The sequence below is a fragment of the Bufo bufo genome, chromosome 6 (assembly GCF_905171765.1).
Source record: "Bufo bufo chromosome 6, aBufBuf1.1, whole genome shotgun sequence".
Lineage (NCBI taxonomy): Eukaryota > Metazoa > Chordata > Amphibia > Anura > Bufonidae > Bufo > Bufo bufo.
Genome location: NC_053394.1, coordinates 403873856 through 403895606, shown reverse-complemented (window position 1 = coordinate 403895606; position 21751 = coordinate 403873856). Strand labels below are relative to the sequence as shown.

The 21751-nt window shown below is 44.6% G+C and overlaps 3 protein-coding genes across 9 annotated transcripts in view; 2 read left to right on the top strand and 1 right to left on the bottom strand.

The window, feature by feature from the left end:
• Positions 1-21751, top strand: part of LOC121004457 (oocyte zinc finger protein XlCOF6-like) — a 1031731-nt gene that overhangs the window by 218994 nt on the left and 790986 nt on the right. The window lies entirely within an intron of this gene.
• Positions 1-21751, top strand: part of LOC121004526 (gastrula zinc finger protein XlCGF66.1-like) — an 818554-nt gene that overhangs the window by 291898 nt on the left and 504905 nt on the right. The window lies entirely within an intron of this gene.
• LOC121004478 (oocyte zinc finger protein XlCOF7.1-like) overlaps positions 1-21751 on the bottom strand; it is a 1216478-nt gene that overhangs the window by 1009768 nt on the left and 184959 nt on the right. The gene's annotated exons all lie outside the window — the stretch shown is intronic.

The window sequence follows — 21751 nt, the reverse complement described above, 5'->3', positions numbered from 1 at the left end:
ATCGATAGATGTGATAGATGCACCTAGTCCCACCTAACAAATAGCGCCTCTCTATCCGTCAAGCAGCGATCAGCTGAATCCTTACCCCTCTATTCCACAACAGGATTATCAACTAGACCGATAAAGAAGGAAGAAAAACCAATACCTGCAATTAGATGTCATTCTGTCCCGATCGCTTCATAGCTTTCTAATTCTAAAACAACAGCGCCACCTACTGGACACAAGTTAAAAGACCGTTACCCTGCAAACATTAACAGATGGAACAATCCCTATGAAGGGGATATTTTTGGAATTGACCCTTTTTACAAATTAGTAATACATTTTTTATTCTGATATTTCTTATATTTTATTTTTTATTATCTTTTTGTTTGTTTTCTATTTTAAGGTTTCAATTTAAAGAAATAGGTTTAATAAATTAATTTTACAGCATTTTTTATAGTAATTTTTATAACTACAATTGTACCTATTGACGATATGCGCATGACGCTTTTTATTCAGCATTCTAGCAAATACATTTATATTGCATCAAATCCATTTTTATTGTTATATTAAACGACTTAAACCTATTGTGATTACTATATACAGTCGTGGCCAAAAGTTTTGAGAATGACACAAATATTAGTTTTCACAAAGTTTGCTGCTAAACTGCTTTTCGATCTTTGTTTCAGTTGTTTCTGTGATGTAGTGAAATATAATTACACGCACTTCATACGTTTCAAAGGCTTTTATCGACCATTGTAAAGTAAAAAGGATGGGCACTCATATATCTGATCCACAGAGTTAGCAAAGCGACAGTAATTTATTAATAGTATATATGCAAAAGAGATGACAGTATACAATCATATACACTTGTCACCATACACAAATAATGATATATGACCTAAACAGAGCTATAACCCCAAAATAGGTATTAAAAAAATAAATATGCAATAAAATATCAAATATCAGTCCACTGATATAACTGATATGTGGAAAACCGGGAATAAATGGAACAAGGTCCGTCCAGACAGTGTATGAACTGGCAAGCTGGTTGTCCTCTGTTAGTTAAGACACAAATAAAATACAATTCAAAGTGATAATAAACCAACAAGTGGATATAAATACCATGTGACAGCAAAACATTAAATCAAGAGTGATAATGCAGTAACATAATAGTGCATTGCGTGATAATACCTGTAAAATAAATATATTGATATATATATATATATATAGCAGTGCTCAAATCATTTGGGTGTTAAATAAAATAAAGTGGAATTGAATATAAAGTGTCTTTTATCGACAATTACATGACATCTATACAAAGAGTCAGTATTTGCAGTGTTGGCCCTTCTTTTTCAGGACCTCTGCAATTCGACTGGGCATGCTCTCAATAAACTTCTGGGCCAATTCCTGACTGATAGCAACCCATTATTTCATAATCACTTCTTGTAGTTTGTCAGAATTAGTGGGTTTTTGTTTGTCCACCCGCCTCTTGAGGATTGACCACAAGTTCTCAATGGGATTAAGATCTGGGGAGTTTCCAGGCCATGGACCCAAAATATCAACGTTTTGGTCCCCGAGCCACTTGGTTATCACTTTGCCAAATGGCACGGTGCTCCATCGTGCTGGAAAATGCATTGTTCTTCACCAAACTGTTGTTGGATTGTTGGAAGAAGTTGCTGTTGGAGGGTGTTTTGGTACCATTCTTTATTCATGGCTGTGTTTTGGGGCAAAATTGTGAGTGAGCCCACTCCCTTGGATGAAAAGCAACCCCACACATGAATGGTCTCAGGATGCTTTACTGTTGGCATGACACAGAACTGATAGTAGCGCTCACCTTTTCTTCTCCGGACAAGCCTTTTTCCAGATGCCCCAAACAATCGGAAAGAGGCTTCATCGGAGAATATGACTTTGCCCCAGTCCTCAGCAGTCCATTCACCATATTTTCTGCAGAAGATCAATCTGTCCCTGATGTTTTTTTTGGAGAGAAGTGGCTTCTTTGCTGCCCTTCTTGACACCAGGCCATCTTCCAAAAGTCTTCGCCTCACTGTGCGTGCAGATGCGCTCACACCTGCCTGCTGCCATTCCTGAGCAAGCTCTGCACTGGTGGCACTCCGATCCCGCAGCTGAATCCTCTTTAGGTGACGATCCTGGCGCTTGCTGGACTTTCTTGGACGCCCTGAAGCCTTCTTAACAAGAATTGAACCTCTATCCTTGAAGTTCTTGATGATCCTATAAATTGTTGATTGAGGTGCAATCTTAGTAGCCACAATATCCTTGCCTGTGAAGCCATTTTTATGCAACGCAATGATGGCTGCACGCGTTTCTTTGCAGGTCACCATGGTTAACAATGGAAGAACAATTTCAAGCATCACCCTCCTTTTAACATGTCAAGTCTGCCATTTTAACCCAATCAGCCTGACATAATGATCTCCAGCCTTGTGCTCGTCAACATTCTCACCTGAGTTAACAAGACGATTACTGAAATGATCTCAGCAGGTCCTTTAATGACAGCAATGAAATGCAGTGGAAAGTTTTTTTTGGGATTAAGTTAATTTTCATGCCAAAGAAGGACTATGCAATTCATCTGATCACTCTTCATAACATTCTGGAGTATATGCAAATTGCTATTATATAAACTTAAGCAGCAACTTTTCTAATTTCCAATATTTATGTAATTCTCAAAACTTTTGGCCACGACTGTACAGCCAGAGATATCAGAGTGCCCCCCACATCTATCATTTATTGCCACTGGGGTGAGTCGCGGGGAGAGCACCGAACCATCGTCTTCCAAATAGGTGCAGCCACTTACTGATCTAGTGGAGCATGTCTTTATGTAATGTGCATGTAGCTCCATATAATTCTGCCATGTACATGTAGCAGAGCTAACATAGCCAGGTTTGCGTTCTTACAGTAACGGCGCATGCATAAGACAAATGAAGTCTCACGTTACCCGACGCCATCTTGGAGGAGCCTGATCGGCGGCAATACGTTATATCCAAGTAAGTAGCTACAGATCCCTAAGCAATGTGACTTATGTACAGGAACGAAACCGGTGCGATCATCACTAGTTTTTTCCTCTCACTACTTTTGAAGCGTGCCCGAGTTTTCATATAAAAGTGAAAAAATGGCCGGGCTAAGGGTTCCTAACAGAGATGAGCGAATCGATTCTACAGCAGAAGCAAGTACCGGAAGGATTCTTTCATTGGACAGACCTGCTGCCACAACCTCACAGGAAACAGATTGGCCATCTGCATATTCTACATGTATGCTAAAAACAAAACACACAATACACAGTATAGTATTGGCGAGCAGTGGGAACCTATATAGGGTCTCTCACTTTAAAGCCTCATGTACACGACTGTATATATTTTGCTATCCGCTAAAAATACATGACGTCCGTGTGCATTCTTTATTTTGCAGAACTGAAGCCCCTAATAGAACAGTCCTATCCTTGTCTGTTATGCAGACAATAAGAGGACATTTTTTTTTGCAGAACAGATGCACAGAAACATAATGCACACGGAGTTACTTCCGTTTTGTTTGTAGACCCATTGAATTGAATGGTTCTGCATACAGTCCACAAAAAAAAAAAACAGAACTGAAATACGTTCTTGTGCATGAGGCCTAAGTTGTTGTGGGTAGCCCACAACAACCTTTAGACCATATACAGATCTTACTGGGTAAATTGGCTGCAGGGTCCAAAACCATTACAGGATAAAGCTGGGCGTCTGTCTGTACTTGGTAAGAAGGCCAAAAGGCACCCTCAGAAGCAAAGGAAGGAACCACGTGCCAATCCAGAAGATACTTTATTAATTCCACATAGAACACATTTCAGGGACAAGCCCCCCCTTAGTCACATAGAAATGGACATAAACAGTTACAACAATAAGACCTATAAATACCATGAGAAATGTGTAAAGTCATGGGAAGTGTCACGAACCAGCGGGTGTGAACCCACTGTGCCAAGTGTCCTACCTCCTCTGAGGGCGTTGTCTAAGTGAACCCCTCAATCTTCACAGTACCCCTGATGGTGGGGATAGACTTTCCCGAGGGGAACACCAGGTCGTTACCTCTTGAGAGGATAGGCACACAAGGCAGCTGGTCCAGGAGGTACCTAAGAAAGGTACCACAAGAACAGGAGCAACAGTGCAGGGCCGAAGGATGAGGCAGAGGCAAAGTCAATCAAGCAATAGGTCAGGGCAGGCGGCACATGTACAGGTCAGGCAATCTGGGTCGGCAACAGGAGAGTCAAGGCAAGCAGAGAGCAAGCAGGTAGCAGAGTCCAGAACCACAAGCAGCGCAATCAGCAACCTTAGCAGGACACAAGGACCTTGACACCAAGGCATCTGGGAAGGGGGTTGAGCCACTTATATATGTGCAGGAGATATAGGATTGGTCAGCGAGGTGACATGACCTAACCCATAAAGCCCAGGAAGTGACGCGCGCCAGCCCTAAAGAAAGTGATGCAGGGAACAAGCAGCAAGCATGCTGTGGCCATGGCTGAAAGGAAACTGTGGAGTGGATCCCAGAACAAACAGTACCTACAAGGGCAGAGCCCAGGACTGCAGCGGTGAATGAGGAAGAACAGGCAGCAGATCACCGCTGAACACAGCGCCCAGGACCGCGGCGGTAAACAGGAGAACAGCAGAAAACAGCAGCCGCTGTTACAGGAAGTCACCAGGTCAAGTGGAAGGGGAAAGGGAAGGCCATCTGTGTAACTCTGTATAGAAATAAATAAAACTACGTTGATGTCACATATTAAAAATATTGTTTTAATTAAAGGTAAAACTAAAAATTATTAAAGGGGTTGACCACTTTCTGGCTGCTGTTGGCCTATGTGTTTCTTAGATGATTATATGGCACCAGGACCTAGAGTTTCTGCTGCCTGAGGCAAAAACTGAAACGGCGTCCCCCGCATGCCAATTTCTTAACCTAACCCCTTTGCCACAATGAAAGTGCTCATTGCCCATGGCCCTTCTGCTGCCCCCCTCTTGCCCCTTCCTGGTGCTGCCTGAGGCAATCGCCTCACCTGGCCTCATTGGTGGTGCACCCCTGTATGGCACTAATATAGCCTTTGTTGAAATTCTGCACCATTTTCTATATTTCATAAGGTACGTCCTCTTGTTTTTCAAGCCTTTTGTGTTGTCCACACAGAGGTCCGGTCCATAGGATAGCTGTTGATGGAGGGTGATGTGACCAGGCAAATCACCTCCATGTGATGTCTCCTCCATTTAAATCCATTGCACCTGAGACATTTGCACTTGCGTTTGTTGGGATTTTAGTGCAAGTGTAGTGTGTTGAAATGCAGGAGACACATGGAGGAGATATGCCCAGTCACATGACTCTCCATCAGCGGCCATCTTATGGACAGGACCTCTGTGTGGACAGGACAGAAGATCTTCCTAACAAGGGGCATGGCTTATGAAATATAGAAAATGGTACAGAATATCAACACAGGATTTATAAGCAACTGCCATATAGTCATCTTACATAGAGATTGGTCAACAGTAGCCAGAAAGTGGCCAACCCTTTTAATAGTTCTATTAGAGCAGTGCGTGGTTTAGGTTGCTAGGAGACTAATCCAAAAGTCACTGCGTTTGCGATTGTTGTCCCATTTCATCTCCAGAAGAATTTGTACTCTGCATGGCTTACAAGGCAGACACTATACTGTGGTTTGTGGCACTTGTAGTTCCATACTAATCAGCCTGGTTGACCTTCTATGACTGTGCTGGCAGATGACTTGAATCTTGTTCACTGCCTCTTTCGAAGTCGTTGGTTGTCCCTGACTTTTTTCATCTCATAATCAGCCAGTGGTTTTACCTAATATGAAATGCAGTTTGTATGTGAAGCATACCAAATACCAAATTTATCCTAAAAATGTCGCTGTACTTTCAAAACAGACCCCATTCTGACAAACTCCAACACGTAAAAAGTTTTTTCTTAAAACTGCCCCTTTGTGTAGAGGTTTAAAAAACAAAGGACCACCAATCACAGCACAGCTTTCATCTTTCAGGAGAAGTGTGTTCACGTTTGCACCATCCTTTTTCAATCACCCTGTATATTTTATCAGAAAAATGCCTCTTTCTTTAGTTATCAGCCACTTCTTCTCCTCCCCCATTCTTAACCTCTTCACGACCGCAATCTGTATATATACGTGATAGCTGCACATACCCCGTGCAGCTATCACGTGTATAGACGTCAAGCCAGCTGCAAAGCGCTTGGATTAAAGCTTCTGCCCGAGCCCTGCTGCTGTCACGGACAGCATACAGTCTAGTAATGCCAGCAAGGGGCCAATCAGAGTGGCCCCTTGCCGGCAATCGATCCGATTGGTTAGTCTGTGCAGACTAACCAATCGGATCGCGGCAGTGTTAAAATGCCGGTTTCAGGCTCTGATCTGCGCTCTGCAGATCACAGCCTGAAATCGGTAATGTGTCCTGAAGCCCCCGATCTGTGCCCCCTTCTTGTCCTTCTTCTTACCCTGCCCCCGATGCGGTCCGCCCCCTCCTGCCCCGATCTGTAATAAATAAAATGCTGCGCCCTGCCCCCGATGCGTCCGCCCCCTCCTGCCGCCATCTGTAATAAGTAAAATGCTGCCCCCTGCCCCCGATGCGTCCGCCCCCTCCTGCCCCGATCTGTTATAAGTAAAATGCTGCCCCCGATGCGGTCCCCCTTCTGTGAGTGATGGCGGCGTCTCCATTCCTGAGCCGCCGCCATCAGCAGCGTGTGTCAGCTCTATGCTGACACTGCTGTAACCGCATAGATGCCGCAGTAGCGGCATCCATGGGGTTAATAGAGGGAGGGGGCTCCCTCTCTCTCAACCATCAGGGCTGCTGCGATCGCAGCGCCCGATGGTTGCCATGGCAACCGGACGCTTTGCAAAGGCGTCCGGTTGCCATGGCATAGGCGTCCGGTGCTGCCACCTACAGGCATCTGATTGTATTATACTTTGCAATGCAAAAGCATTGCAAAGTATAGTACAACCATCAGCCCCACTGGATCTTCAAGATCCAAGAGTGAACTGATAAAAAAAAAATTGAAAATAATAAAAGTAAAAATAAATAAATAAAAATGTAAAAAAAAAAATCCTTTTCCTATAAAAAAAAACAAAAAAACTAACAAAAACCACACATATTAGGTGTCACCGCATCCGTAGCGACCATCTCTATAAATATATCACATCATCAACCCCGTCCAATAAACACCATAAAAAATAAAAACGGTGTAAAAAAATAAGCCATTTTTGTCACCTTACATCACAAAAAGTGCAACAGCAAGCGATCAAAAAAGGCGTATATACCCCAAAATAGTACCAATCAAACCGTTACCTCATCCCGCAAAAAAAGCCCATATTTAAGACAATCGCCCAAAAAATAAAAAAGCTATGGCTCTCAGACTATAGAGACACTAAAACATCATTTTTTTGGTTTCAGAAATGCTATTATTGTGTAAAACTTAAATAAATAAGAAAAAGTATACATATTAGGTATTGCCACGTCCGTAACGATCTGCTCTATAAAACTGTCACATGACCTAACCCCTCAGATGAACGCTGTAAAAAAAAAAAAAAAAAAAAAGGTTCCAAAACAGCCAATTTTTTGGCCACCTTGTCCCATAAAGTGTAATAATGAATGATCAAAAAATCCTATGTACCCAAAAATGGTACCAATAAAAACCTCAACTCTTTCTTCAAAAAATGAGCCCCTGCACAAGACGATCGGTAGAAAAATAAAAAACATATGGCGTTCAGAAAACCAATCCAGCAAAATCTGCCTTCCAAAAACCATACGGTGTTCCTTTCCTTCTGCGCCCTACCGTGCGCCCTTACATCAGTTTACGACCACATGTTGGGTGTTTCTGTAAACCGCAGAATCAGAGTAATAAATATTGAGTTTTGTTTGGCTGTTAATTCTTAATGTGTTAAAGAAAAAAATGTAATAAAATAGAAAATCTGCTAAAAAAGTGAAATTTAGAAATTTCCTCTCCATTTTCCTTTAATTCTTGTGGAACACCTAAAGGGTTAATAACGTTTGTAAAATTGGTTTTAAGTAACTTGAGGGGTCTAGTTTCTACAATGGGGTCATTTATGGGGGTATCTACTATATAGGCCCCACAAAGTGACTTCAGACCTGAACTAGTCCTTAAAAAGTGGGTTTTGGAAATTTTCTTAAAAATTTTAAGAATTGCTTCTAAACTTCTAAGCCTTGTAACGTCCTAAAAAAATAAAATAACATTTCCAAAATGATGCCAACATAAAGTAGACATATGGGGAATGTTATGTAATAAATATTTTATGAGGTATCACTTTCTGTTTTAGAAGCAGAGAAATTGAAATTTAGAAAATTGCTAATTTTTATTTATTTTTGGTAAATTTGGGATTTTTTCATAAATAAAGGTGATATATATTGACTCAAATTTATGACTGTCATGAAGTACAATGTGTCACGAGAAAACAATCTCAGAATGGCGTGGATAAGTAAAAGTGTTCCAAAGCTATTACCACTTAAAGTGACGCATGTCAGATTTGTAAATTTTGACCTGGACACTGGGGCATCAATGACCTTTGGTCATGAAAGGGTTAAGCTAAAATTCCCTTTTGAAGTTTCTGTAAAATCTTCTTGAGAGACCAAGTTGGTTTGTCAGTTCTAGGACTGTCCAAATACAGCTTCCACTAGAAGTCTATGGAGAGGGAGCGGGAGGAGTGAGCTGCAAAGGGAGATACTCAGACATGCTTCAGCAGTTCATGGTAAGACACTGGATTTATATAGTCTGATTAGGCCGGTAACCGACGTGCAGCACAGAGGGGCGGGAAGGGGAGTACCCTACTACCACTAGGGAGAGGGAGTGATGACACCTAACTCAGCACTGGCACCTGGCTGACCTGACATCCCTAGATGGGCTGCTAACCCGTACACCAATCACATGCCTCGTCCCTGGCTTACCTTGAAATAAGCCCTAGGTAGTGAGTAGGGTGGTGGGAGCACTAATCCTCACCACTGACACCTAGGGTAACAACAGGGAAAGGACAAACACCACAAACAATCCCCGAAGGGAGACAACAAACAGAAGAGAACCGGAGCTCTGACAGAACCAGTTCCAACAGCTCCACAGCAACTCCAACTCCACCAGAGGTCAGAACAGAATATCTGCAAAGAAGGTCTATTTCTGGCAACAAAGGAAGCAGAAAGGGAAAATATATAGTAGCTGGTAGTGGCTGACAGTGAACAGCTGAAAGGAAAAGCTACAGATTCCTAAATGGGACAAAAAGGATTGCAAACCTAAGCAGGAAAACCTGGACCGGAATCCATTCACACCACTAGTTAATGGAGTGATCTCTTGAGAAACAGAGCGAGTAGCCACCCGCTGCGACCTTCTGACCCCAAGCACAACAGGATCAGCGATAGGTCGTGACACCCTCGTGACAATTTACATTTATATTGTTCATTACTTCTCTATAATGTATGATCTAGTTTCCATCCGCTAGCTTTGGAATAACTGAGAATTAGTCATGGACCCTGCAGAGGAGAAAACTACTAAACAAAGCACAAAATGCAAGTCAGATAATGGGCAGATAAATGGCAATTCCTTATGTACACATGGCAGCTCATTCTGAAAATTGAATTGAAAGTGTAAAAAAAAATGGCCCATGGCCTCTCAAGATGTTTTTAAAAAAAGGTAAATGTAAAATGGGAGAAACTGAGCAAAAGAGGACCATCATCAATGAGAATAAAAATAATGTGGTTGTTTCACATTGAATATTTACATCGAAAGTCAGTGTTACTGTTGTAAGAAAGATTTGCAGTTGATTTTCATAACCCATACATGAAGCCTTCTTCAGGCCATTTTTAGGAACCTCTGGTTTATGGGAATACATCACCCTGTTGAGTTTTGGTACTTTTGCTTAAAGGCTATGTACGCCTTTAGGGGTATTTTTTTTTTATTAGTGCATTGTACTAATTATGGGCTAAAAATCATTTTTTCAATTGGTTGTTATTAAAATATGGAGTCCTTTTCTCTGTACATACATCACCCTGTTGAGTTTTGTTACTTTTTTTTAAAGGCTATGTACGCCTTTGGGGGTAATTTTTTTTAATTAGTGCATTGTACTCATTATGGGCTAAAAATCTTTTTTTCAATTGGTTGTCATTAAAATATGGAGTCCTTTTCTCTGTACAGAGCTAAGATGCTCTACTAGCAGAATCTGAATTTTCTCTCTGCTCCGTCAGACAGGGAGCTGACAAGCTCCTTATCTCTGCTCTCAGACCTTGTAAACACTAATGAGAGCTCAGTTCTTATCTTACTGATAATAATGTGGCTTAAATAAGTGTTAATACAAGCCTGCAAGTCTTTCTCTTCATATCACAACTGCCATACACACGGTCACGTGACCCTTATCAGCCAATAAAAGCTTGCAGGCCCTTTGTCTCTACATACACACAGTTTTAATCCAGGTTTCCATAACAACCCAGCCATTTTTCTTCACTGCTGCAGATCAGCTTTAAAGGGGCAGGGCGCCATGGATGACACTGTTAAGGGAGTGGAGTGCTGTGGAGGTCACGGTTCAGGGGGCAGGTAGGGTGGCTATTCAGGCCAACCTTTAAAAGACGGACTTAAAAACTCCGCCCCCAGGTCCCGTTAAGCCACACCCCCTCCCACTCCGCAGCCGACAGGGATTGAAAAAATGAAGGTAAAAATCAACTTCTGTCAGCTCCAGGGGTGGGAGGGACAGTGACTTTCTTCCTGCAGCTCACGCTCAGACAGCACAGTGCTGCTGTCTGAGAGTGAGCTGTTCAAAAGGACATCCCTGTGTGAGATATTCCCAAAAAATGCATTAGCCAATAGAAGCCTGGTCACATGACCCGTATCAGCCAATAGAAGCTCGCAGGCCCTTAGTCTCCACATACACAAAGTTTTACACCAGGTTTAATAACAACCCAGCCATTTTCTTCACTGCTGCAGGTCAGCTTTAAAGGGGCAGAGCGCTGTGGATGACACTGTTAAGGGAGCTGAGTGCTGTGGAGGTCACAGTTCAGGGGCAGGTAGGGTGGCCATTCAGGCCACCCTCAAAGGACAGTCTTAAAACTCCCGCCCTCAGGTCCCACTAAGCCACGCCTCCTCCCACTCCGCAGCCAACAGGGATTGAACAAATTAAGGTAAAAATCAATTGGCAGCTGCTGGGGTGGGAGGGATGGTGACTTTCTCCCTGCAGCTCATGCTCACACAGCACAGTGCTGCTGTCTGAGAACGAGCTGTTCAAAAGAACATCCCTGTGTCCGTCCAGGTCCTGCGCCAGATGGAGGACAGGGAGTCTGAAAGCTGGACTGCCCTGCCTAAAACCAGACCTCTGGCCACCCTAGGGGCAGGATACTGTGGAGCTCACAGTTAAAGGGACGGTCCGCTATGGAGGTCAGTGTTAAGTGGCAGATTGCTGTAGAGGCCACTGTTAAGGGGACGAGTGTCACGCCTTAACTTAGATCTTGTTTGGATTTCCGGGAATTGAATCTTATTACGGTCCGTGATCCGTATCCCCTTCCTTTGATTTCTGATCTATTTGATCAAATTGTCGAAGCCAAGGTGTTCTCCAAGTTGGATTTAAGAGGAGCCTATAATTTGATCAGAATAAAGGAAGGAGATAAGTAGAAAGCGGCCTTTAATACACCCGAAGGTCATTTCGAGAATCTTGTCATGCCCTTTGGTTTAACTAATGCGCCAGCGGTCTTTCAGCGATTTGTCAATGATATTTTCCATCATTTAGTGGGAAGGTTTATTGTTATTTACCTTGATGAAATACTAATTTACTCACCCGATTTGTAGACCCATCAGGATCACGTGAGACAGGTGTTGTCGATCCTTCGGGAGAATAAATTGTATGCAAAATTGGAAAAATGTGTATTTGCTGTCCAGGAGCTACCGTTTTTGGGATACCTGCTTTCTGACTCTTTTCGTATGGACCCCGAAAAGGTCTGGGCGGTACTGAGAATCAGAAAGCTCTGATGCGGTTTTTGGGTTTTACCAATTACTACAGAAAATTCATCTTGAATTATTCCACCATTGTAAAACCTTTGACAAATATGACTAAAAAAGGCGCCGACCTCTCTGTCTGGTCGGATGAGGCATTACAGGCCTTTTCTGCTATTAAGAAATGTTTTGTGTCTGCTCCCATTCTGATGCAACCTGATGTGTCTCAACCGTTTGTAGTGGAGGTTGATGCATCAGAAGTAGGGGTCGGAGCAGTTCTGTCGCAGGGTCCATCCCCTAGCAAATGGCATCCGTGTGCTTTTTTCTAAAAAAAAACTTTCCGCCGCTGAAAGAAATTATGATGTAGGAGAATTACTGGCCATTAAATTGGCTTTGAAGAATGGTGTCACTGGTTGGAAGGGGTTACTCATCCTATTACGGTATATACTGACCACAAGAATTTGGCTTACCTGCAATCTGCTAAGCGCCTGAATCCTAGACAGGCTAGGTGGTCACAGTTTTTTACTAGGTTCAATTTTGTGGTCACCTTTCACCCTGGGGTTAAAAACGTCAAGGCAGATGCGTTGTCGCGAACTTTTCCTGGGGGGAGTGATTCGGAGGATCCCGCTCCGATTTTGGCTGATGGGGTGGTGGTTTCTGCTCTGTACCCCTAGTTTGAGATGGAGGTGTTGGGTGCCCAGGAGGAGGCTCCTGATTCCTGTCCTCCAGGCAAGTTGTTTGTTCCTGCTGAAATGCGATACAAGGTGTTCAAGGAACATCATGATACGGTCCTTGCAGGACATCCTGGAAGCAAATCCACCATAGATCTTATTTCCCGGAGATTCTGGTGGCCAGGGTTGCGCAAGGGTGTGGAGGGTTATGTGGCAGCTTGTGAGACCTGTGCACGGATGAAGGCGGCTCACACTAGGCCTTCAGGATCCCTTCTTCCTTTGTCCATCCCGTCTCGTCCTTGGACGCATTTGTCCATGGACTCTATTACCGATTTACCGAGTTTCCTCGGGGAAAACTGTGATTTTGGTGGTAGTGGACCGCTTCAGTAAGATGGCTCACTTTATACCGTTAAATAGCTTGCCCAATGCCAAAACTCGCTCAGGTTTTTATCAATAACATTGTAAAACTACATGGCATTCCCTCTGATGTGGTGTCTGATAGGTGGAAGCAATTTGTTTCCAGGTTTTGGAGGGCGTTTTGCTCTCGTCTGGGAATTCAACTGTCTTTCTCTTCGGCTTTTCATCCCCAGTCGAATGGTCAGACAGAGCGCACTAACCAAAACCTGGAGACCTATTTGAGGTGTTTTGTTGCCGAGAACCAGGATGACTGGTCCTCGTTCTTGTCTCTAGCCGAATTTGCCTTGAATAACTGTAGACAGGAGTCCACTGATAAGTCGCCATTTTTTGCGCATATGGTTTTCACCCACATTTTTGTACTTTTTCTGGGACTGAATCTTCTGGGATGCCAGAAGAGGAGAGATTCTCTTCCGCCTTGTCATCTATCTGGCGGAAGATCCAAGTTAATTTGGAAAAGATGGGTGAAAGATATGAACGGATGGCTGACAGGAAACTTATGACTGGTCCGGACCTGTGTGTGGGTGATTCGGTGTGGTTGTCCCCTAAAAATATTAAGCTCAAGGTACCATCTTGGAAACTGGGTCCAAGATTTATTAGCCCTTACAAAATCTCTGCTGTGGTCAACCCGGTGGCGTTCCGTTTGGATCTTCCGCATACCTTGAAGATCCATGTGTTTCACAGGTCCTTACTGAAGAAATATGTGGAACCTGTGGAACCATCTCCATTGCCACCTCCTCCTGTCCTGGTGGATGGCAATTTAGAGTTTGAGATCTCTAGGATTCTCGACTCGCGCGTTCTTTGGGGTTCACTCCAGTACCTAGTGCACTGGAAGAGATATGGTCCCGAGGAAAGAATGTGGATTCCAGCTTCTGATGTTAGTGCTAGCCGTCTGGTGAGGGCCTTTCGCAGGGCACATCCGGAGAAAGTTGGTCCGGGGTGTCCGGAGGTCACCTGTAGAAGGGGGTACTGTCACGCTTTGCCCTGTGAATGTGCAGAGATCTGCCAGGCTGGCTGCACATGTTTGACTCATCTCTTTGTTTTGGTTTGAGTTGAGCTGGATCCACCTTCCCTCAGGTGTACTGGGTTGATTGTTAGTGAGGCTATTTATTCCTCCTTCTCCCAGTGGCCTATGCGGGTTATAGTTCATTCCTGTGGGCTTTGGATGTGTTGTGGATTGTCTGCTCCAGCTCAGCTCAAGATAAGTCCTCTGTTTCTTCCCTTGTTGTCTTTTGTCTAGGCCTCTAGGGAGACGCTTGCTTCCTCCTGCTTGAGGATGCAGGTCGCCTCTTCCCCTTTCCCTTCTGCTCAGGGTGGTCCCAGGGTATATAGACGTAGGCACGAGGGCATGTGCATATCCACCATAAGGGTATTCACATGTGCACAGCAGTATAGGGAGAGCTTCAGGGATCACTAGGAGGTGACCCTTTCTCCCTAGCTTTTGGGCCTAGTCTATTGTTCTGTTTGTTTTCCCTGTGTTTGGTTATTTCCCTGCTGATATACCTTCCGTGACAACGAGGTGTTGTGGAAATCACTGTTAAGGAAATGGGGTACTGTGGAGGTCACTAATAAAGGGGCGGGCTGCTGTTGAGGTCACTTTTAAGGGGGTGGGATGCTGTCCAGGTCACTGTTAAAGGGGAGGGCTGCTGTGGTGGTCACTGATAAGGGGGCGGGATGCTGTGAAGGTCACTGTTAAAGGGGTGGGCGCGGTGGAGGTCTCTGTTAACGGGACAGGGAACTGTGGAGGTCACAGTTAAGGGGGCGGTCCGCTATGGAGGTCAGTGTTAAGGGGCAGGGAGCTGTAGAGGTCACTGTTAAGGGGGCGGGGTGTTGTGGAGGTCACATTTTAAGGAAACAGAGCTTTGTAGAGATCACTGTTAAGGGGGCGGGTTATTGTGGAAATCACTAACAAGACGGGATAATGTGGAGGTCACTAATAAACTGGCGGCCGCTGTGGAGGACACTTTTAAAGGGGAGGGGACTGTGGATGTTACTGTTAAGGGGGCAGGCCGCTGTGGTGGTCACTGTTGAAGGGGCGGGGTACTGTAGATGTCACTGTTATTGTGGATACTGTCGATATCTTTTAACGACACACACAAACATTAAATGAAATAGATGAAATATACCCGTGCAAAGCCGGGTCCTTCTGCTAGTGCAATCATAAAAAAAATTGCCCCCAAAGGTGTACATAGCTTTTAAATGTGTAGATGGCAGTGGGTTCAAAACCTAGGGGGTCATTTCCGAACAGATGTATGCCACTTTTGTGGCATATACAGTACAGACCAAAAGTTTGGACACACCTTCTCATTCAAAGAGTTTTCTTTATTTTCATGACTATGAAGGCATCAAAACTATGAATTAACACATGTGGAATTATATACATAACAAACAAGTGTGAAACAACTGAAAATATGTCATATTCTAGGTTCTTCAAAGTAGCCACCTTTTGCTTTGATTACTGCTTTGCACACTCTTGGCATTCTCTTGATGAGCTTCAAGAGGTAGTCCCCTGAAATGGTTTTCACTTCACAGGTGTGCCCTGTCAGGTTTAATAAGTGGGATTTCTTGCCTTATAAATGGGGTTGGGACCATCAGTTGCGTTGAGGAGAAGTCAGGTAGATACACAGCTGATAGTCCTACTGAATAGACTGTTAGAATTTGTATTATGGCAAGAAAAAAGCAGCTAAGTAAAGAAAAATGAGTGGCCATCATTACTTTAAGAAATGAAGGTCAGTCAGTCAGCCGAAAAATTGGGAAAACTTTGAAAGTAAGGGCTATTTGACCATGAAGGAGAGTAATGGGGTTCTGCGCCAGATGACCTGGCCTCCACAGTCACCGGACCGGAACCCAATCGAGATGGTTTGGGGTGAGCTGGACCGCAGAGTGAAGGCAAAAGGGCCAACAAGTGCTAAGCATCTCTGGGAACTCCTTCAAGACTGTTGGAAGACCATTTCAGGTGACTACCTCTTGAAGCTCATCAAGAGAATGCCAAGAGTGTGCAAAGCAGTAATCAAAGCAAAAGGTGGCTACTTTGAAGAACCTAGAATATGACATATTTTCAGTTGTTTCACACTTGTTTGTTATGTATATAATTCCACATGTGTTAATTCATAGTTTTGATGCCTTCATAGTCATGAAAATAAAGAAAACTCTTTGAATGAGAAGGTGTGTCCAAACTTTTGGTCTGTACTGTATATGGTGCAGATTCTGTTGCATCCCATGTTGCGGCAGAATCTGCGACGTCTTCCCTGCTCACCCCGGGTCTAAAAAAGGGGGCTTAGCGCGGCGGGTAAGAGCCAGCAGGTCCGTCTCATTAATCATTTTCTACGCCTGTTTTTTTTAAAACTAGTTTTATTGAAGTATAATAGTGCAGATAGTAAAATACATGGCAAATATTACTTGACAATAGAAGCAAAAGATTAAAATGAAAAATTGAACAAAACTAAAGACATGGTACATGGTACATAGTATATTATCCCTGTACGCAGCAGGGCTTCCATCATACAAAGAAAAAGGCATATTTCTCACAGCAGTAGGCATAACAATTCAGGGGGTCAAGTTTAGAGATCACAAAACCGTGAGGGGGTATACAACTCCTATCGTACTCAGGGAATGTGTGGGGCAGTTCGGACGGAAAGCGTATTTGTGGACTCGCACCAATCTCCCCACACCTTCTGGAATTTCTGTGGGCAACCTCTATGCTTGTAAATCACTTTCTCCATTGGTATTATCTGATTCACTATCATTTTCCACTGGTTTAGAGTGGGCATCCTTTCAGCCATCCAGCGAAGTGCTATCGACTTCCTAGCAAGGAATAAGGTCTCTTCTAAGACTATCCTATGGTGATGGGACCATTGCTCATCCTCTACTATTCCCAAGACACACATTTTGGGACAGAGAGAGACAGTTCCAGGTACTAAATCCGACAGGAAGGATGTTACATCTCTCCAGAATTTTTGTATAAATCTGCATTCCCAAATCATGTGCCAAAAATTGGCATTATTTAGGTGGCATCTGAGACATCTGCTGCTCTCAATTCTACCCATTTTAAATAACCTGGTGGGAGTAAGATAACTCCTGTGGAGTTATTGTTATTGTTAACTGAGGGAGAAATTCTCGTAGGAACTGCCAGGGCTTCTTCCCATTCTGTCTCAGATAGTGAAGGAATGCATTCCCTCCATTTGCCTTCTGCACGAATTGGAGAAGCATCCATCTTTGCAGTTATGAGGTACGTATAGACAACCGAAATGAGACCCTTGGGGTCCTGTGTAGACAAGACCCCAATCAACGGGTATTTGGATATCTGTTTGGTACTCCCTCCAAACTGCGCAGAAAGGGCATGTCTAATTTGGAGATACCTAAAAAACATGTGTCTCGGGATAGCGAATTTGTCCTGAAGTTGAGGAAAGGTCCTCAAAACTCCCCGGTCACAGATGTCTCCTAAGGTCAGGACCCCATGATCCCTCCACATCCCCACTCCATCATGTTGCTCCAGGTGCTGAAACATGGGGTTCTCCCACAAGGGTATTGCGTCCGGTAGGTCCCTATAGATTTTGAGTTTAGCTGCTCCCCAGACCTGGTGGGCTAATTTATGCAATTGGAGAGTCCTGCCAGAGAACAAACCAATATCCTCCAGCACTGGCCACAACGAGTGGATCTGCAGGAAATGTTGCAGAAAGAATTCTGCGTTGGGGAGAGGCTGTGAAAGGTAGCCAACTGTCCTGCTAAAAAATATAAGAACAGGTCTGGGAGCGCCGCCCCCCCCCCTGTAATTTAGGTCTCTGTAGAGTCTGGAGCGCCAGCTTCCTTCTAGCTTTCCCCCAAATAAAGGCCGACATCATGGAATGAAGTTGGTCAAAGAACCTACGCGGTATCGTAGTACTGGCGTGCTCTAGTATGTACAACGCTTTAGGCAGAAGAACCATTTTTATTAGGTTCAGTCGTCCCATTATTGAGATGGGGAGGGACTGCCATGTTGCAAATTTCCCCGCAAATGTTGATATAAGGGGCTCAGTGTTCAAGGTATATGCTAATGAAGGATCTCGGGTTATTATGATACCCAGGTATTTAAACCGATCTACAACTGGGAGGTTACAGTATATTCCGGGCCAGTCTGTTGGTTTAAGAGGCATCAGAGCTGACTTGGCCCAGTTAATGCGTAGTCCTGAAAAACGCCCCAAGGTTTCTATTAGCTCAATTGCTCTGGGCAGCGATTGCTCCACCTCCTCTATAAAAAGTATTAGGTCATCAGCATATAAGCCGATCCTATCCTCCCTACCTCCTAAGGATACTCCCTTATATACCCCGTCTCGCCTCAGTCTAAGGGCTAGGTGCTCTATCGCCAATGCATATAGGAGGGGTGATAAAGGGCATCCCTGTCTGGTTCCCCTGCCGAGGTTAGGCTACTTTCACACTAGCGTTCGGGTGTCCGCTCGTGCGCTCCGTTTGAAGGGGCTCACGAGCGGTCCCGAACGCATCCGTCTGGCCCCAATGCATTCTCAGTGGAGGCGGATCCACTGAGAATGCATCCGTCTGCTGTAAAGTCTGAATGGATACGCTCAGACAACTTTCACACTTAGAAAATTTTCTAAGTTTTAATGCAGACGCATCCGTTCTGAACGGATGCGAACGTCTGCATTATCGGAGCGGATCCATCTGATGAAACATCAGACGGATCCGCTCCGAACGCTAGTGTGAAAGTAGCCTAAAACTGGCTCGAGTGTGAGCCATTCACTAAGATATTCGCCCTAGGCTGCCTATAAAGCATCTGCACCCATTGGGCGAATACTGTGCCAAATCCAAAGCATGTTTACACTTCTAGTAAATATGGCCACTCAACCGAATCAAAAGCTTTGGCCGTATCTAAGGAGGCCAAGGCCCACGGTTTGTCCAGGGCTCCACCTACCTGTGTAATAACCTGCGCTCTCCTAATGTTGGCGGAAGTTGACCTCCCCGGAATAAAATCGGACTGATCTGTGTGTACAATGGATCCTATGACTTTATTCAATCTGTTGGCTATTATTTTCGTGAGCACTTTATAATCAAGGTTCAACAGAGATATGGGTCTGTACGACCCACATTCCAAGAGATCTTTATCTGGTTTTAGTATCATCACTATGGTGGCGTCATAGAAAGAGTCTGGCAATCTCTGCTGAACCTTAGCTGCCTGTAGCATTTTTTCCATTCTAGGGGCTAGGATATCAATGTATCTGGTATACACCTCAATCGGGATGCCGTCAGGGCCGGGTGCCTTATCGGCTGTGAGTCCTCTCATAGCATCCTGGATTTCCTCTAATGTGAAATCTCTCTCTAGCAGTGCCCTGTCTTCATCGCTCAGGCGGGGATATGTCACCTCCTGCAAGTATGACCTTAGCTCCTGGGTAGAATAGTGCACTACTGAACTATACAGTTCTTGATAAAATTCCTGGAATCTGGACAGGATGCCCGGCACTGTCTCTATTATTCCCTCATCCGCCCCTCTAATGCGTATAACCAGGGGGGCCGAGGCGTTGTTTCGGGCAATATGGCTAGTAACTTGCCTGCTTGTCCTCCTACCTCAAAGGACTGCTGCTTAAGGAAAAATAATTTGCAGTCGCTCTTCTCCTTTAAGTGATGCATATACTGTCTACCCCTAAGGAGCCATTCCAGCCTGTTGGATTCAGTGGGATCACTGGTGAAGGTACTTTCAGCTATTCTGCATGAGATTTGGAGCTCCTCCTCCTTACGGTGGGCCTCTCTTTTGATGAATGCTATGGAGGACTTAATGCAGCCCCTCAGGTAGGTTTTTAACGTTTCCCATAGCAACAGTTCGTCAGTGGTGTCACCTTGGATCTCATAAAACATGTTCAATTGATCCAGTATCCTATCATTGGACTTCATGAGGGAAAGCCAGAAGGGGTGTATACGCATTTTGTTCCCTCTTTCACCCGCTCCCAGCATTGAAAATTTCGCTAGTAGTGGTGCGTGGTCAGAGGGACCCTGTGGACAGTACTCAATACTTTCCAGCTGGGTAAGGGTTATTGCGTTTCCCAATAAGTAGTCTATTCTAGACAGGGCCCCTCTAGAGGGGGTGAAGCAGGAATACTTTATCACTAGGGGATGTCTTTCCCTCCATAGATCCAACCAGCCCATCTCGGTAGATATCTTGAAAAGCACTGAGGTGGAAGAAACCCCTACTCCATCACCCGCTGAGGTCTGGAAGCGGTCTAATTCAGGGTTCATTAACATATTAAAGTCCCCATACAGAGCAGCCTGACATTCGGGTACTGCACTACAAAGCTTACCACTGCTTGCAACACGGATACACTGGCTGGCGGGGGATTGTATACATTAACGATCACCCATGGGGTACAGTTAATATGTGCAAATACAAATACATATCGCCCGTCGGGGTCTATAACCAGCTTTTGAGTTTCCCATCTCAGCCCTCTGTGTACAAGAATTGACACTCCCCTGGAGTATGAATTCCCATGTGCGCTGGCACTCCACTGTACCCAGGGTTTATTAATTCTGGTGTTCGTTTCGGGTGTTAAGTGGGTCTCCTGTAGGCCTAGGATATGTGGAGCGTGCCAACGCACATGGGAAAATACTGCAATCCTTTTCCTCGGGCCTCCCAGTCCCCGCACATTCCATGACATAACTGTTAGTTCCGCCATTTTAGCTCAGGCACAAGTAAACATATACGTATTTCTCTTTTAAATAATATTCCGGCTCCCCCACCCATGCCTACCATTTCACAGATTCTCCTCATTCGTATCCATGAAATGTCAATGTACCACCATGATGAACATACAAACAAACACACAACCAACATTAGGAACATTACATACACATACATGGCAGACTCCAGGTCTGCAACAATCATGGCCGTATACTCGGGGACCTGCACGGTGTATTCAGGTGTTATCCCAGTGCAGGTGTCACCGGGTGAGTCCCGATATCGCTAACTATTAAACATCCGTGAACCAATTATAGGAGGGGATCCATCATGAAAATATGGCAAGACAACTAGACAGAAAACTCTCCTCCCCCTGTAAACTACTCCGCATGTTGCGAACAAGTAATCTTAGGCCCCATACGATACCCAGAGTTCCCGTCTGACAGCGGAGATCATCTATAATCAGGTAGGCATCCTCCTTCTATATTTCCATCTGGAGCAGGTGGAGGAAGATAAGTCCAGGTGTCCGAACAAATCAATAAAGGCGAATCAGCGTCCCGGTCTGCTCGCAATCCACTCCTCGGCCTCTCGCGGATCACTGAAGAATATGGATTTCCCGCCGTCCATCACCCGGAGACGAGCAGGGTATGCCATTGAGTACTGGATGTTTAGTTCCCTGGGCTTCCTCTTGACGGCTACAAAGGTAGATCTTTTCTTCTGTAATTCCGCTGAGAAGTCGGGGAAAAGTGATATCCTTGAGTTGTTATATGAAATGTCCGGTGCCAACCTGGCCAGACTTAGCAGCAAATCCCTGTCCTTCCAATTTAAGAGTCTGGCAAGAAGGGGTCTGGGAGGGGCACTTGGTGGTGGAGGCCTCGCCGGCACTCTGTGCGCCCTTTCCATGGCATAAGTTGCTGAAAACGTGGCCTCAGGGAATGTGGTCTTGAACCATCTTTCCAGGAAGGTTGCTGGATCCGATCCTTCCGTCCGCTCTGGGAAACCCAGGATCCGCACATTGTTGTGTCTTGAACTGTTCTCCAGGTCGTCGCATTTCTGCTGCCACAGGTGTACC